Consider the following 15,739-nt stretch of genomic DNA (forward strand, 5'->3'; position numbering starts at 1 on the left):
GTCTAGGAGAAGTTGGGGTATCAATTTTGGGAACGAGAGCAATGAAGGTGGCATTCATCTCCTTAAGCAAGTGACTGAAGAGAAGAAATGTTGAACCATTTTGACAATATCATTTCCAATGATATCCTAGTTGGTTTTGAAGAAGTTTGGTGAGAAGCCATCTGGAGCTTTATCATTTGCCATACTGAATAAGATAGCTTTAATTTCATCGGGTTCACCTCAAGCCAATACTAAAATACCACTCAAGTGCGATTATTGCTACAAGTCTGTAGTATTTATAAACTTTGAAATGATGAACGTAGTGAACAACTATAAGGCTCTTTCAGATTTTCCAACATGTAAAGGTCTCCTCCCTACCGGAGTTTCTAACTCTTATTTGTCTAATTTTTCCGCATTATCTAGATTTCTTGTTTTCCTTTGAATCAAACGTATAATCAGAGCTTGCTCTCTCGGCTGGACTCAAATATCCATTGAAAATAGCTCAAGGGCATTTTAGTAAATACATTATATGTCCCTCATAAATCCACCAAAACCAAACCCTAGAATTACATTAGATTTTTTCTATAGAGAGTGAGAGTGGAGATTAGCAGTGTGAGGGAGAGAAAAACTTGTAAATCGGAGTCTGCTGCTTTCCGGTTTCAGATTTAATTAGATGGGGACTTATGTTGGAAGCAGTTTTGGTTTACGCATTGCTTGGAGGTTAGAGAGAAGTAAGACACAGATCTATTGTCATAATGATTTCTCCTCTCAAATCTAACTTGTGTAGCCCAACTATTCTTCGATAAGGTAAGATCTGTAAAATATTGGTGTTGTTTGATATATTTTGATGTTTTTCCCCAAAATATTAACATTCATGTTTTGGTTCTCCTGAGCAGAAGCTGAGCTTCATTTGATGGCTGAGACGATGGCACGGCGGCATCGCTCACCTCATGATGTTAATCTGGGGAAGCAGATTTTAGATCCGTTATTGAGTACTACTGACTAGTGCAGAAAATGGTACGGCTAATCACATCATTCGGATGCTGTACTGTTGAAAATGGTAGATTGCAGAAAATTAAAGATTTGATATATTGATAATCATTCAATTAGAGGTGTTTTAAGTTTGTGTATTGAAGCTTGTTTAGATTTGGGTAGTGTTGTTGTATTTGTAACTTTGGGTTTATCTGAACATAGATGAGAATTTGGAGCTTTCATTTCAATTGTTCGAGAGTCTAAAATGCAGTACCTCATCTATAAATGTTGTTAGTCATTGATAGAAACTTCTGATCAAAATAGACTAAGCCAAGTGATGATAATGCTTGTGGAGGGAGTTTGTTAGTGATTGAACTGGAAATTATGCTCTTTCACACAGTTCCATAAAGTTTACGACTCTATATACATATACCACCAAGACCACAATAAAATGCTGAATGAAAAAAAAGCACAGAATTCAAAAGGATGTGAGAGGTGCGCCTATTTGGTACCCCGCAAATCCAATCTTCCCAAAGAAGAAGTCAAACTTTGTGTTGCTCCAAATCTTTCACATTTAGGCCAGCAGTGGAATCTATTTGGGTATTGATCATGTAATATTGACATATTGTTACTGCAACTGTTTTCTCCTTCTCTAATTCATTTGAAATTTATAAAACCTCGACAAAAACAAAAATATACCGACACCTCAACAAAAATATGTGATGTCTTATGTATGAATCCCCTTTGTGTTTTCTGTGTTGTATTCAGGTACTCTGGATTTTAGTAAATTGGAAAATGAGTCTAATTTACGTGCATTACTTCAGTGAATTGGAACATGAATCTAGTTTGAGATTATGCACCTTATGCCATTTCTAGAAGAAGAAGAAGGAAGGTAGACATTCTGTAAATTTTTTAATACTTCAAACGGTTAACATTCCAGCCATCTCCGAAGGGGTGGATTTTTTTTGCAAATTATCCTGCATTTCTAATGCAACAAAAGATGAAAATGTCATGCCATGAGATCGAGAAGAGACTCAAGAACAAAGAATTAGCATAATAAGCACAATAGTGTTGGTGTGAATCTATGCAATTTATACACTTGAAATGATAAAAGTAATAATATACGACTTGGCTATTTCAAATTTTCTCACCTCGGCTACCCATGAGCTGACGTCCTCGTTTGACCAAAACAGTTGCTAAAAGTTTATCTTCGAGAGTAAAAAAGGTAAATAACGGTTGCTAAAACCCCAGAATGTTATTTTTGGAATTTCCTCTCAGTAACGGTAAGTGCGAGAATTTCACCCTTTTTTAAGTTTTGATCCAGTAAACAGCTCAACCATCTCCGAACGGGTGGATTTTATTGCAAATTATCCTTTATTTTTAATGCATCAGAAGCTGAAAATGTCATGCCATGAGATGAAGAAGAGACTCAAGAGCAAAGAATTAGCATAATGAGTACAATAGCTTTTCTACGACTGCATGGTATTTATGCACTTTGAAATGAAAAAAAGTAATAATCAACTACTTCGCTATTTCATTTCACCTTGGCTAACCTGTACAGTTTACATTCCAATGTAGATTTATAATGGTCGTTCTATGTAGATACCTGTTTGTACCCAAAATTACTTTTAGGCACCAAACACGATGATTTGATGATGATTATTGAAATTAGGGCTAGAAAATAATAAATAAATGAGACAAAGAATTAACGTGGTTCGGCAAGTGATGCTTACATCCACGGAGGAATCCCGTGGGGGAGGTATTGTATTGATATGAGGTTTACAATAATTGTGGTTAGCTAACCTAGAATTCCATCTCCTTTGAGTTGGATTTCGGTCTCTATTTTTAGGCAAAAACCAAATCTAGTTGTAAATTAACCCTAGATTTGTAGTTATCCAAAATAACCACCTAGATTTGTACTTATCCTTTAATATTTGTGTTTATTCTTGAAGATCCATGTATATCTTGAAATATTCTTGTATATCTTCACATGATTTGATTTTTGTTGAAAGATCCTTGTCTATCTTCACAAGATTTGTATTTATCTTGAATGTTTTTTATCTATCTCCCAAGATTTGTATCTATCCTAAATGACTTCCAAAATAAGCCTTTTGGGCTTCTATATAATAAGCTATACCGGGCTCCCATAATAAGCCATTGGTTTCTACAATAGATCGAACTGGGATTCTATAAAAAGCCATGTGGGTTTCCTCAATAAACTCACGGGTTTCCATAATAAAACAATTGGGTTTCTATGATTATCCATGTGGATTTCCTCAATAAGCCCACGGGTTTCCATAATAAATCTGGTTGGGCTTCCTCAATAAGCCAGAGTTGGATTCCTTAATAAACCACCGGGCTTCCTTAATAAGTCCGGTCAGGTTTCTTTAATAATCCCGAGATGTTTCTTTAATAAACCATCGGGCTTCCTTAATAAGTCCGGTTGGGCTTCTATAATAAGCCATGTAGATTTCTTTAATAAAATGACGAGTTTTCATAATAAACCAAACGGGTTTCTCCAGTAAATCGTGTTTCCCCGTTATTCAATAGCTTCTGTGGCATGCATGTGCACCATTTTAATGGAGTAGAAACAATACCCATGAGCGTACATCCACGAAATGATACCTTCCACCTGAGTTTCACCCTCGTCAACACCGGTATAGCCTTTAGAAACTGAAGTAACCAGTCCTCAACACTGGGTTGCAGTCCAATATGTATTACCCATTTGCAAGGGTATATAGTAATAGTAAATCACCAAAATATCCTATAAATTAAACAAACCCTCGAATTTTGGTGGATAATTTAGATAGAGGGAGAGAGGGAGGGCTGCAGCATAGAAGAAAACACCAGTAACTAGAGTTCTGTTGGTGAGAATTCGCCGTTTACATAATCAGATGAGTTATATCAAAGTTTTGATTTGGTGTGTGAAGAATTACAAAAACCATGGTGGAGATCAAAGAGAAGAAAGATCCCATAGATCTTACAAATAATTTTCAGTCATAATTTTTTTTTTGCTGAATCACATTTTTTTGTAAGAATAAAGGCAAAGCCTACAAAATTTTTACAAGACCGACTCTAATTACAGAAAAACACTGAATGAAAATTACTGAGAACAAATGATCCCCCTGTTACAAGACTCAACATAACCTGTAATAAGCTACCTTTGGCATTTCAACTCTTCTGAGAAATGAAGGTCTTCCCATGTGCATAATTCTTTCACCAGCTCCAAGAGTTGCTCCCTTTTTAGCTAAGGAATCAGCTGAAGAATTAATTTCTCTGAAACTATGCTTAAACTGAACATCATCTAGAAGTTTCATATCACATTAATTTATCTTGTTTTAAAAAACCAAGGAACTGTCTTGGATTTGAATAGATCGATAACAATCGGAGAATATGATTGTATTATCACTCTCTTGCACTTCAGATATACTGGTATTTCTAATGCACACAGAATTGCATATACTTCTGCAACAAAGTTAGTTGCAATTCCAATACCTCCAGAAAGGGTAGCTATTACTTGAGCCTCACAATCTCTTGCAATAATACCAAAACCAGCATTCCTTGGATTCCCAAATGATGCACCATCACAACAAAAAAGGTTATCCAGTTGGTGTAGATTTCCAATAACATTCAATTATCCTTGTAAATTTTATACTTCTCTCACCAAGCTTAAAGAAGGAGATTACCTGGCTATCATAGTTCTGATTCCATCTGTTTTTTTTTCATTCTGTGTCCCCCTTCATGCACCAGCTAGTATATTTTGCTTAATCTATTGATGTTGGGCTTCACTTCATTAAAAAGTTTTTCATTTCTTTGAAACCATAATTCCCTCATAGTGGCACAAGCTGCAGTTAACCAAATTTCCTTCACCAAAGGACTTTCATTCTTGGAAGCCTGACAAATATCTTCAAAGGGTAATGGATTTTTAAATTCAAAGATTCCATTCAGGCAGGACCAGATATCAATGCTAAATTTGCACTCCCATAAAGTATGTTGCATACTGTCTTGTTTTTCTAAACAAATAAAACATATTGATGGAAATTCATAACCTTTATTACTCATAACTACATCATCAACATACACACCTTGTTGGAGTTTCCAAACATTGCTTGCAATACTTGGATGTAGAAATGATTTCCAAATAAATTTAGGCCATGATAAAATAGGTTTTTTTATTCTTATTTTCTACACTGCAGTCTTAATTAAGAATTCTCCACTTTTGTCTGCAGCCCATAACCTGTGATCTTCACCTCCACTAACATCTGGCAATGCACTTGCAGAAATGAAAGTTTGCATCTCAGATGGAATGACCCATTTATTGTCTTTCAGTAAACTCTTTACTTTCATCCCAATGTTTTCCTTTACATAGTCAGTCATTCCTATTACATTAATCAAAGGATCTTGGCCATACCAAATATCAAGCCATACAGAAATGTTATTACCATTACCAACACGCCACCTTACATCTTCTTTTAAGTAGTTCCAAGCCATTTTAAGCCCCCCATACAAATGATTTCCTCCAATTGGTTGTCGATCGGCTTATTTTATCCTGAAATTTAGCATGAAAGAACAGTGCCCATTCTTCTTTTGAATTCAAAATTCTCCACATCATCTTCATTAATGGTGATATGTTTATTACTTCAAGTCTTCTAATACCAAGACCTCCATCTGCATAAGGTGTACAAATCTTCCTCCAAGCTAATGTTTTGAATTTTCTACAGTTACTATCTCCAGTCCACAAGAAGTTCCTAATGATTCTCTCACACACTTTGATCACTGAAGATGGCCATTTATATATGGACATGTTGTAAATGGGAACACTGCACAATACATACTTAACTAAAACAAGTCTATCTTGGAAAGATAGTATTTTACTTGTCCAAACTGCCAATTTGCTTTGTAACATTTCTACAATTGGCCATAGCTGAAGTGATTTTTCCTGGTGCAAGAAGTACTCCCAAGTATTTATCAGGAAATGTTGATAAGTACATATTCACTATGTCACAAATCATTTGCTTCCTCAGCTGTGATGCTCCATCAACAAAGAATTTACTCTTCACTCTGTTTATAATTTGACCCGAGCTAGCTTGATATTCATCCAATAATTTGAGTAAACTTGTAAGACTCTTTTTGGCACCGTTGCAGAATATAAATACATCATCTGCAAAAAATAAATGTGTTGGATGTATTCCTTTCTTGATTACTATAGGTTTTATCTTTTCCCTTTTCAACCAATGCAGAGATGTTTCTGCTTAACACATCCTCCATAAGAACAAATAAGATAGGTGACAAAGGATCACCTTGTTTCAACCCCCTTCCAACTGAAGAGAAACCACATGGACCCCAATTAACCATTACAGATATTCTTGCAGATTCAAACAAGGTAAGTAATCAATCACACCAAGCTGAAGAAAATCCATACTTTTGTAATACTTTGAACAAAAAATCCCAACTGATAGAATCATAAGCCTGTGATACGTCTAATTTTATACCAACATTTCCAACTCTTCTTTTGAATTTCATCTCATTCACCAATTCTGAAACAAGCATAACTTGCTCATGGATACTTCTGCCTTTATTGTATGCCACTTGCTGAGGAGAACCCATTTTTTTCATGAAAATACCCATTCTTGTTGTGATTATTTTAGCAAAGATCTTGAAAATGACATTACTGAGACCAATTGGCCTGAATTGATTTGCAGCTTTTGCACCTTGAGTCTTTGGAAGTAAAACTAGAAAACTGGAGTTCATACCTTTGAGGATAAATCTTCTTTTCCAACAGAATTTAACAGCTTCCACCAAATTTTTTTAAATGATGTCCCAGCAGCTTCTATAGAATATACCAGAGAAACCATCAGGCCCTGGTGCACTATCTGGATCAATATTAAAAACAACATTTTTGATTTCTTCAACTTCTGGAATTGCATCCAATTTTTTTCCTAATCTTCTTCAGTTATGACAGTTGGAACAACATCTAACAATTCTTCAACAATATTAACATTTTTGAACTCAAATTTTCTTTGAAAGTGTTGAACTAGAGAATATGCAATCTGTTTTTGATCAACTATCACATTTCCATCTTCATATTCAAGTTCATAAATTAGTTTCTTAGAATTTCTAATCTTCGTTTTAGTATTGAAAAAACTTGTGTTAGCAGATCCTTCAGTAACCCACTTCACTCTTGATTTATGCCTTAGTAAAGTGTTAAATTGTGTTTCCCTGCTAGCATGATCATTTTGAGCTTGAACAAGTTGATCCAACACTTCTGTGTTGAAAGGATCATCATCAGATACCTGCATTGCAACTTTGAATGTTTCTTCTGCTTCTTGTAACTTCACTTTAACATTCCCAAAGACTTTCCAGTTCCATTCATTTAACACCTTTTTTAATTATTTCAATTTATGTAAAAATTTATATGTTGGATCACCTTCAACATGTTTGTTCCAATATTCTGTAACAACTTGCAAAAAATCAGGATGACTAAGCCACATCTTTTGAAACTTCCTAGGAACATTTTTAGGCTTTGGAATGTTAGCATAACCACCCAAAAGAGGAGCATGATCAGATATATCCTCAGTCCAACTTTGTACCCCCAATCACCATAAATTTGCAGCCATTGTTGGTTAAAAACCACCCAGTCTAAATTACATAAAATTCTTCTACTACCGTGCTGACTATTTGACCATGAAAAATTGTAACCCAGTCTTAGGAGCTTGTAGAAGTCCACAGTTGTTTAAACAATCATTAAACTCCAACATTTCATTTCTATTAGGAAGCCTACCACCAATTTTTTCATCCTGACTTAGTACTACATTAAAATCACCTAACACAACCCATAGATTAATCATTGCACTGATGAGTTCCATTTCAGATCATAGCACTCTTCTCTGAACAACTTTTACATGAGCATGAACTCCAGAAACTAGAACATCACCTATACTAACAGTTATCATTTGATTTAAAGCAGAAACAACTTGTGGATGAGATAAACTCTTATTCCAGAACTACCATATGTTCCCTTTGTTACCAGAATTTTAATTATGAATCACCATGCTTTGCATCTCTGGTAAGTTCAATTTATTGCAAAAACAAGCACTACGAGAAATTGTAGGTTTTGCTGCCCAGATTAAGATGGATTAAACTGATTTACTAAAGACCAAAGTTTATCTTGATCCCCAATTCTTCTTAGGCCCCTGAGGTTCCAAAAAATTATCTTCATTATTTAGATGGGGGGTTTCTGGTACCCCTTTACCATGATTCTTTCTAAAATTGTACTTGTTATTTAGTGGAGCTGGAGCACTAACCTTTGGTTTGTCAAAGATACTTGTAGAAGCAGAAGTATTTTTTGTGTTTGAAGTAACCATTTACTTCTCTACTACATTGGCCCAAGAGGTTACTTGAACTGGTATTTGTGATATAACATCATTTTTGCCATTAACCAATTTCACAGAGTTTTTTTCCAAGTTATTACTCTCACCAATCTTTAAAATTTGTGGAACTTCCAATATTACTGATTCAACTGAATTTATTTGTGCATCATTTCCAACATCATCATCCAATTTTGAATTTAAGGCACTAAATCTTCCACCCACTGAACTGATTTGGGTACTAATTTGAGGTGGCTCTGGAGTTAAGATATTTTCAACAATAGAATCCTATATTTGTGGAAGCTCTGGAGCAAATATAGAAAGTACTAGCCGGTTTCTTTGATGGCATATCAATGACATTTCTATCACAGATATCAAAAGGAGTTTGAGGAATAAATTTCCTAACCTTAGGTATTTGTTGATCTTTTCCTGGTGCTTGAGTCTGCTCTGCTCTGGTTGTTTGTTGAGTGTTATTTACAAACTGAGTGTTGCTCTACTGAATTCTATATTCTGTAGTTAAATGACCAGTTATCTTGCAAGTATGACAGAATTTAGGAAAAACAGGAATTAAAACATCTTGGAAGAAACCTCCATATTTGGTGTTGATCCAAATTTTATTTGGAATCTGTTGAGCAAAATCCACCTCAACTAGAACATTTGCATAATAACCAACTTCACATTCCGCAGTTGCAGTATCTATTTTAATAGGTGTACCAATTTCCTTGCATATTGTGAATAATATCTTCTCCCTCCAAAATTCTAATCCCAACCCAGAAAAACGAACCCAAACTTGAGCTTTAGATGTATGAATATTCGATGGACGAAATTTTGAAACCCATTTTCTTATTTGTAGAACCTGATCATTAACTTCCCACTGACCTTTCACAAAAAACCCGCCAAGAGGAATTAGTTTGCAAGCTCCTTATAACTTCCATTGTCGACGTAAAATAACAGTAGCATCAATAAGCTTTAATTTCTGTAAATCTAATCTTCCTATAAGAGAAAGTTCCATGGATCTAAATATTCTTCAAATAAATCATCAGGAAGTTCAATCGAGGGAACTTTCGATAAAAATTCTTCATTATTGGACCCTAACTTTTCTGAAGAAAAATCATCAGAACAGGTGTGTTTAAGACCAGAATCCATAAAAAACACCTGAATTAATGACTACAATTCATGAGTAATTATTAAGCACAATAGCGTTGTTGTGACTCCATGGTATATACACTTTGAAATGATAAAAGTTGAAAAAAACAGGGTCACTTTATTAAACCTGAAATTGGAAATGGGGCAGTTTATCAAAATTCCCTTTATTGTAAAGATTAGCATAATTAATAAGCACAATAGCGTTGTTGTGACTCTATGGTATATACACTTTGAAATGATAAAAGTAATAATCAACTACTTGGTTGTTTCATATTTTTTCACCTTGGCTATCCAGTGCAGTTTACGTTCCAATTAGATTTACAAGGTCGTTCTCTGTTGATACCAATGACCTGACGTCCACGAAATGATACCATCCACCTGAGTTTCACCATCGTCAACACAGGTATAGCCTTTAGAAATTAAAGTAACCGGGCCTCAACACTGGGCTGCAGTCCTATATCACATTTTCAAGGGCATTATAGTAATAGCAAATCGCTCAAATCTCCTATAAATTAGACAAACCCTAGAATTTGATAGAGGGAGAGAGGGGGGCGGCGTAGAAGAAAACACCAGTAACCAGAGTTCTTTTGGTGAGAATCCTTCGTTTACAGAATCAGATGGATTATGATCGGAGTTTTGATTTGATGCGGCACATAGCCTGGTGGAGAGAAAAAGATCTCACAGTTATTTTTCAGTCATAATAACTTCTCCTCTCAAATCTAAGTTGTCTCGTGTGGTATCACCGAGTCTTCAGGGTTTTCTTGAGGTAAGAGGTAAGATCTGTAAAATAATGGTGGTTTGTATTTTCATTGTCTTGCCAAAACACTGACATTCTTATTTTGTTTTTTTAAGCAGTCACTTCATCCATAACCTTGTGTAGGTGCTCCTCATCTACATTCATATTCTGATAAAGAAAGGGAAGCTGGGAAATTTTCTCCGTCAAAGAGGTGAAATGGAAGTTCGGAAATTTAGAATAGAAGAAGGTGATTTGGGGTTAATCAAATCAAAGAGATCAAATATTGATACTACATACTGGGAGGTGTTGAATGTATTGAGTTACTAATCCTTCGATCTCTGCGTTTTGGCAGAGGTGTTCAGTAGTTGGATCTTTTCAATATTATTTCGATATGCTTGCCTGTAACTTTTTTTTTGTTGTTGTTTTTGTGTAAAATGTTGCAAAGGAAAATGTATGCACTCTAGCCCCATGTTTGTGTCTCAATCTGTCTAAACACTGATCTGAGAAACGTAAATAACCGAATCAAGGGATGGCATGATTAGAATGTTTGTAGTTCTTGTATGTAGATACTAAATCAAGCAAAAGTATGATTAGAATGTTGGAGAATAGAGTACTTACCATACAACCACAATTTGGAGACATAGGTACATACTTAATCTTCTGTTGTGTGGAAATTACGCTCTTTCACAAAGTCATCATATATTTATAAGTTAGATAAAGATTAGACCCAAGACCACACTTAGGGCTTTCTTGCAGCAATTTTTTTGTTGATTTCAATTGGTAATACTTAAAACCGGTTCAAGCAACTGGTTAACTCCAGAAAGTGATAATGTTTAGGAATTCAGCAGTTGCCTTTTTAGCTAATACACTCATCAATGCTGGGAACGATGGTTTCAAGATTAGCTATCATGGTACGTGAGATAGGCATAAATAGGTATGTGACTTCGAAAATGCCTAATTCTTCCTCCAAAATTTGCCTTGATGCCCAGAAGCCACAAGTGTCTCTATTGAACCAGCGTCAGTAACCCTTTTGTCTGAGGAATGAGTAGTATCTTCTGATGCTAGTAATAATGCTACCAACTATTAGGCTGTCTTATGGTGTAATTTGAGGGAACGTTAATAGTGTTGCCATGTCGGTTTTGGACGTTGCCCAAGTAGTAACTCCTATGGTGGGGGAGGGAAAATGGATCTCTGGCTTAAAAAATTTTTAATCAAATTGGCAATACGTGATCATATGTTGCTTCCAAAAAAAAAAAAAAATCCCTCTAGTGTTCCATGCAAGTGAGGAGAGGATATGGAACAGAACTTTAAGACCATGCTTTTGGGTGTGATCATTCCCATCTCTCCTTATTTCTCAAACCGTTTCATAGTAGGCCTCTGAAGAAATTGCTGCTTTTGCTATTCGGGTGCTGATTAAGAAATGTCAATAATGCTTCAAAAAAAAAAAGAAATGTCAATACTGCTGTAACTGATTCTAACTCCGAATTGATCCAAAAATTTACTGAAACTGTAAATTAACAAAGCCCTAGAGATTAACAAAGCACACAGCAGAGAGTGTATTGCATAGGCACCAGAAATTGTAATACGACAGGGCTTGCTTACCAGGCTACACTCAAATACCCATTTGGATTCCTTCAATGGTATTTTAGTAAACAACATTTACTAAATTAACAAAGCCCTAGAATACATATAGAAGTTTCACGGAGTGAGAAGAGTAGAGACTAGCATAGGGAGAGAGGCGGCAGTGAGGGAAAAATAAGTATCCTGAGTTCTTTTTTCTGTTCTGAAGATCAGATGTGTTCTTACGATGAAAGTGGTTTTGGTATGGTGTGGGAATCATTGCACATACCCTGGTGGAGATCAAAGAAAAGAACACAGATGTTTGAAATGGCCATAATGACGTCTCCTCTCATATGTAAATTATAATATGGCTGAACCAACAAATTTCCGGTAACCAGTCCTGGTAAGATCCGTAATGGCGGTTGTTTTTTTTGGATAAACTAGCAGCTAAAACATTGTCAGCGTTGGAAATCTGCGCAGTTGATCTGCAGAAAATTGAAGAATTTATGTATTGGTAATCATTAAAACAGAGAGGTCAAGCTTTTTGCAAGTATCAATTTGTATCTAGGACCAAAGTTTCAAATGGTGGTAGATCTGCAAAAAATTGAAGATCTTATGCATCTGTAATCATTGAAACAAAGATGTTTTAAGTTTATATGTTGAAGCTTGTTCAAGTATGAATTTGTATCTAGGAACAAAGTTTGGATGATTTGGACACCAGTATCTCAATAGGATTGGGACAAAGTATCCAATTTGTTTTAGTTTGGTAAAGTTCAAAGTGTATTCATATCTGATTTGGTTAGTATTGTTGTACTTCGGGTTTATCCGAGTGTAGATACCTAAAGACGTTCGAAACATGGTTGCAGGAGAAGACACGAAGTATGCCTGGGAAATCCTGCTGAAAGATCCTGTATCGTTCCCCAAGAATTCCTGTCAGTGACTCGTCAAATCAAAAGTCAGGGTCGTCATTATTACTGACTGGCGAAATGAAGTAAGAAAATCCATTTGCGAAATTGCATTTTGTGGCGAGGAAACTCGCAAGAAGAACCAAAAACACGAAGGGGAAATTGGAGTACCCAACAAGATACCAAACACGAAGTCAGATAGGCGAAGTAAGGTTACTTGGATGGAAAGATAACCTGCGAAGTCAATAAATTATTGAAAAAGAAAAGAGACAGCTGTCCCGAAAAGTTCCCGAAGTCGTCGACGAAAGAAGGGGAGAAAATTTACGAAAAATGGTATGGGAGAAGTAAAAATCTTATCCACGAGAACACGGTGACATTGGACGAGGTAAAATGAGCTGGATTCCATTAGGGTTGGATGGTCTATAAATAGAGACCCATGGGCAATGTAAGAGGGGAGAAGTCTCTACTTAGAGTGTGAGATTAGGGTTTCCTTGCATCCAAAAACTTGTATTTTCACTACCTTGAGTGGTTGATCAATAAATAGTTTCTTGTCCAAAATATTTATTATGTCTTAGATCTTGTTAGTTTCTTATTTGGGTATACTACTGGGTTTCCAGTAGTTACATTTTGGCGTCCAGAAACAGGGAACTTAGATTGGGGTTTCATCCTCATCTAAGAATTTGAGAAAAGTTATTGTTTTAAAATCATAGAAGTTAGAGGTCTTTTTGAGTTGTTTTTCGCGCGGTAGGGTTTCATAGATCTAATAGTTTGCTCACATCTGATATATGAAGGAGAGTACTGGAAAGGTGGGAAGAAGAAGCTAATATGTAGGTACCAAGCAGAGGTTGAATAATGGTAAGAATGGCAGATTGGGCAAAACCCTTAACAGTAGTGAGAAGGAGCAAGCGATTGGAGGCACGGAGAGAAAAGGAGACTGAAAAATAAAAAGCATCAGTTGTAGATGGAAAAAACAGCGTAAGCCAACGGAAAAACGAGACTGTTGAAGAAGTTGAATTCGTGGAGGAACCTGTTTGAATCATGAAAGTCGGAGCTGTCACAGAAGAGGGACCGATCCAAGAAGAGATGGGAAAAGAAATCGCCAAAGGGAGCAAGACGTTGGAACAGCCGAGAAGGATACCACACCGAGCGAAAGATCGGGTGAAACGACATGTTGGAAAAGTAAAGAAAAATGGTATGTCGGTACGGCATAATTGTGAACCAAGCGATGAAAGAACGGCCGAAGAAATGAGAGATGGAGATACGAATTCGGAAGCGATAATGGTCTCGTCCCGGAAAAGAACCGCACATCGAAGGAGATATTCTTACGAAATCTATGAAAGAATAAGCGAGGAAGGATGCAGAGACAGACTAGCGAAGAAAGGAGTCTGAGGGGATTATTGGTCGAAGCGAGATGCGAAAATCAAAGGCTAAGGTACGAGGAAGAAAGAAGACGCGAGGATGAAAGAATAAGAAATGAAGGAAAAAGAAACAATCACGAAGAAAGAAGAAGGAATTTAGATCGGGAAATCTTACATGAGCTACGAAGTATGAGGGTGCATATGGGAAGCTCGCAAAGAGAAAGGGAAGTGCAATGGATGGAGGAGGACATAGTGAACTCACTTACTTCTTTGGCTCGTGCGGAGTTAGTAACAACACCGGATGAAAAATCGAGATGGGACGATCATAATCCAAAATAAGGAGGGTCATGGCAAAGAAATCAAAAGCTGCGAGATGGTGAGACGAGATATCATCAGACGAAAAACTTGCAACCAAAGAAGCAAGGATCAAATGTGCTGGCATTTACGGAGGTAAAACTCCCAAGGCTCGACACGATTGTAGAAAGGATATGGGAGGAAGTAGTATTGACTGAAGAAATACCAGCACCACCAAATTTGGGGAAGGAGCCACAACCGGGTAATAAAAGCCATGAGTTTTTCCGATATCATCGCTTTCACGGTCATCACACGAACAACTGCAGGAGTGTCTAGAGGACCTAACTTCGATTCATTGAACAAGGAAATCTCGCACATTACATAGAAGACCAGGAGTTACCGCCGCCACCGCAACATGGTTAACATAGGATCTAGGAAAAGAGGCACCAGATTGAAATAAACCAAGGAACACGAAGATTCGGCTGTAATTTCATAGTACACTTGAAGGAAGACTTCCAAAATTTCCATGATAACGTACTCTCAAGGGTGTATAAAAGGGACTACGAAGGGAATGAGATATTCCCTGTGATAAAGAAGGAACCCCTAAAGGAATGGTAAAAAATAGATATATCATTCTCAGCGCAAGATGCACCAGGAGGAGGAATCTTACACACAGACTCATTGTTCATCACCTTGACCATTGAAAAACACTCACGAGGGAAAGAGGATCGATGTGATAAAGGGAAAATCTGGGCTATGGACAAGGTATTGGTGGACATGGGAAGCTCTGTAGACATACTTTTCTATAATGCATTCAAAGCTTTGGGATATGAGGATTCTGATATAGTGCCTTCGGCATAAAATCTATACGGGTTCAATGGGGTTGTAACAAAACCAAACTGCGAAATATGCGTGAAGATCTTCGCGGGAGAACTAGAGACGGAGGTTACTGTCAATGTGGTGGATGTAGGGTCGCCATGTAATGCTCTCATGGGCAGACTATAGATCCATGGGATAAAAGGCGTCCCATCGACTTATCACCAGTCGATACGATTCCCAATGCCCAAAGGAATTGGCGAGATAAAAGGAAATTTGGGAGACGCGAAGGATTGCAGCGAGAAGGATATTGAAAATTACGAGGAAAGATTGAAGAGAAGGAAGGAATGAAGGAAGAGCATGCTGGAGTCAAAGAAGGAAAAGAAGCTAATGGTATACATGGCAAAGGCAAAAGAAGGATGGGCAATACCCAGCGATATTCCGGAGAAAGAAGGTGAATCGGTAAAACTAGTGAAAGAACCAACTGCATTGGGTGAACCAATAATGAATTTCGTAGCTGTAGAATCCACGAAAGATATAAATTTGGGAACATATGATGAACCCAAAATTATAAAGATTGGGACGAGAATGGAGGCAGAAGAGGAA

This window comes from Papaver somniferum, chromosome 7 (genome assembly GCF_003573695.1).
Source record: "Papaver somniferum cultivar HN1 chromosome 7, ASM357369v1, whole genome shotgun sequence".
Taxonomy (NCBI): domain Eukaryota; kingdom Viridiplantae; phylum Streptophyta; class Magnoliopsida; order Ranunculales; family Papaveraceae; genus Papaver; species Papaver somniferum.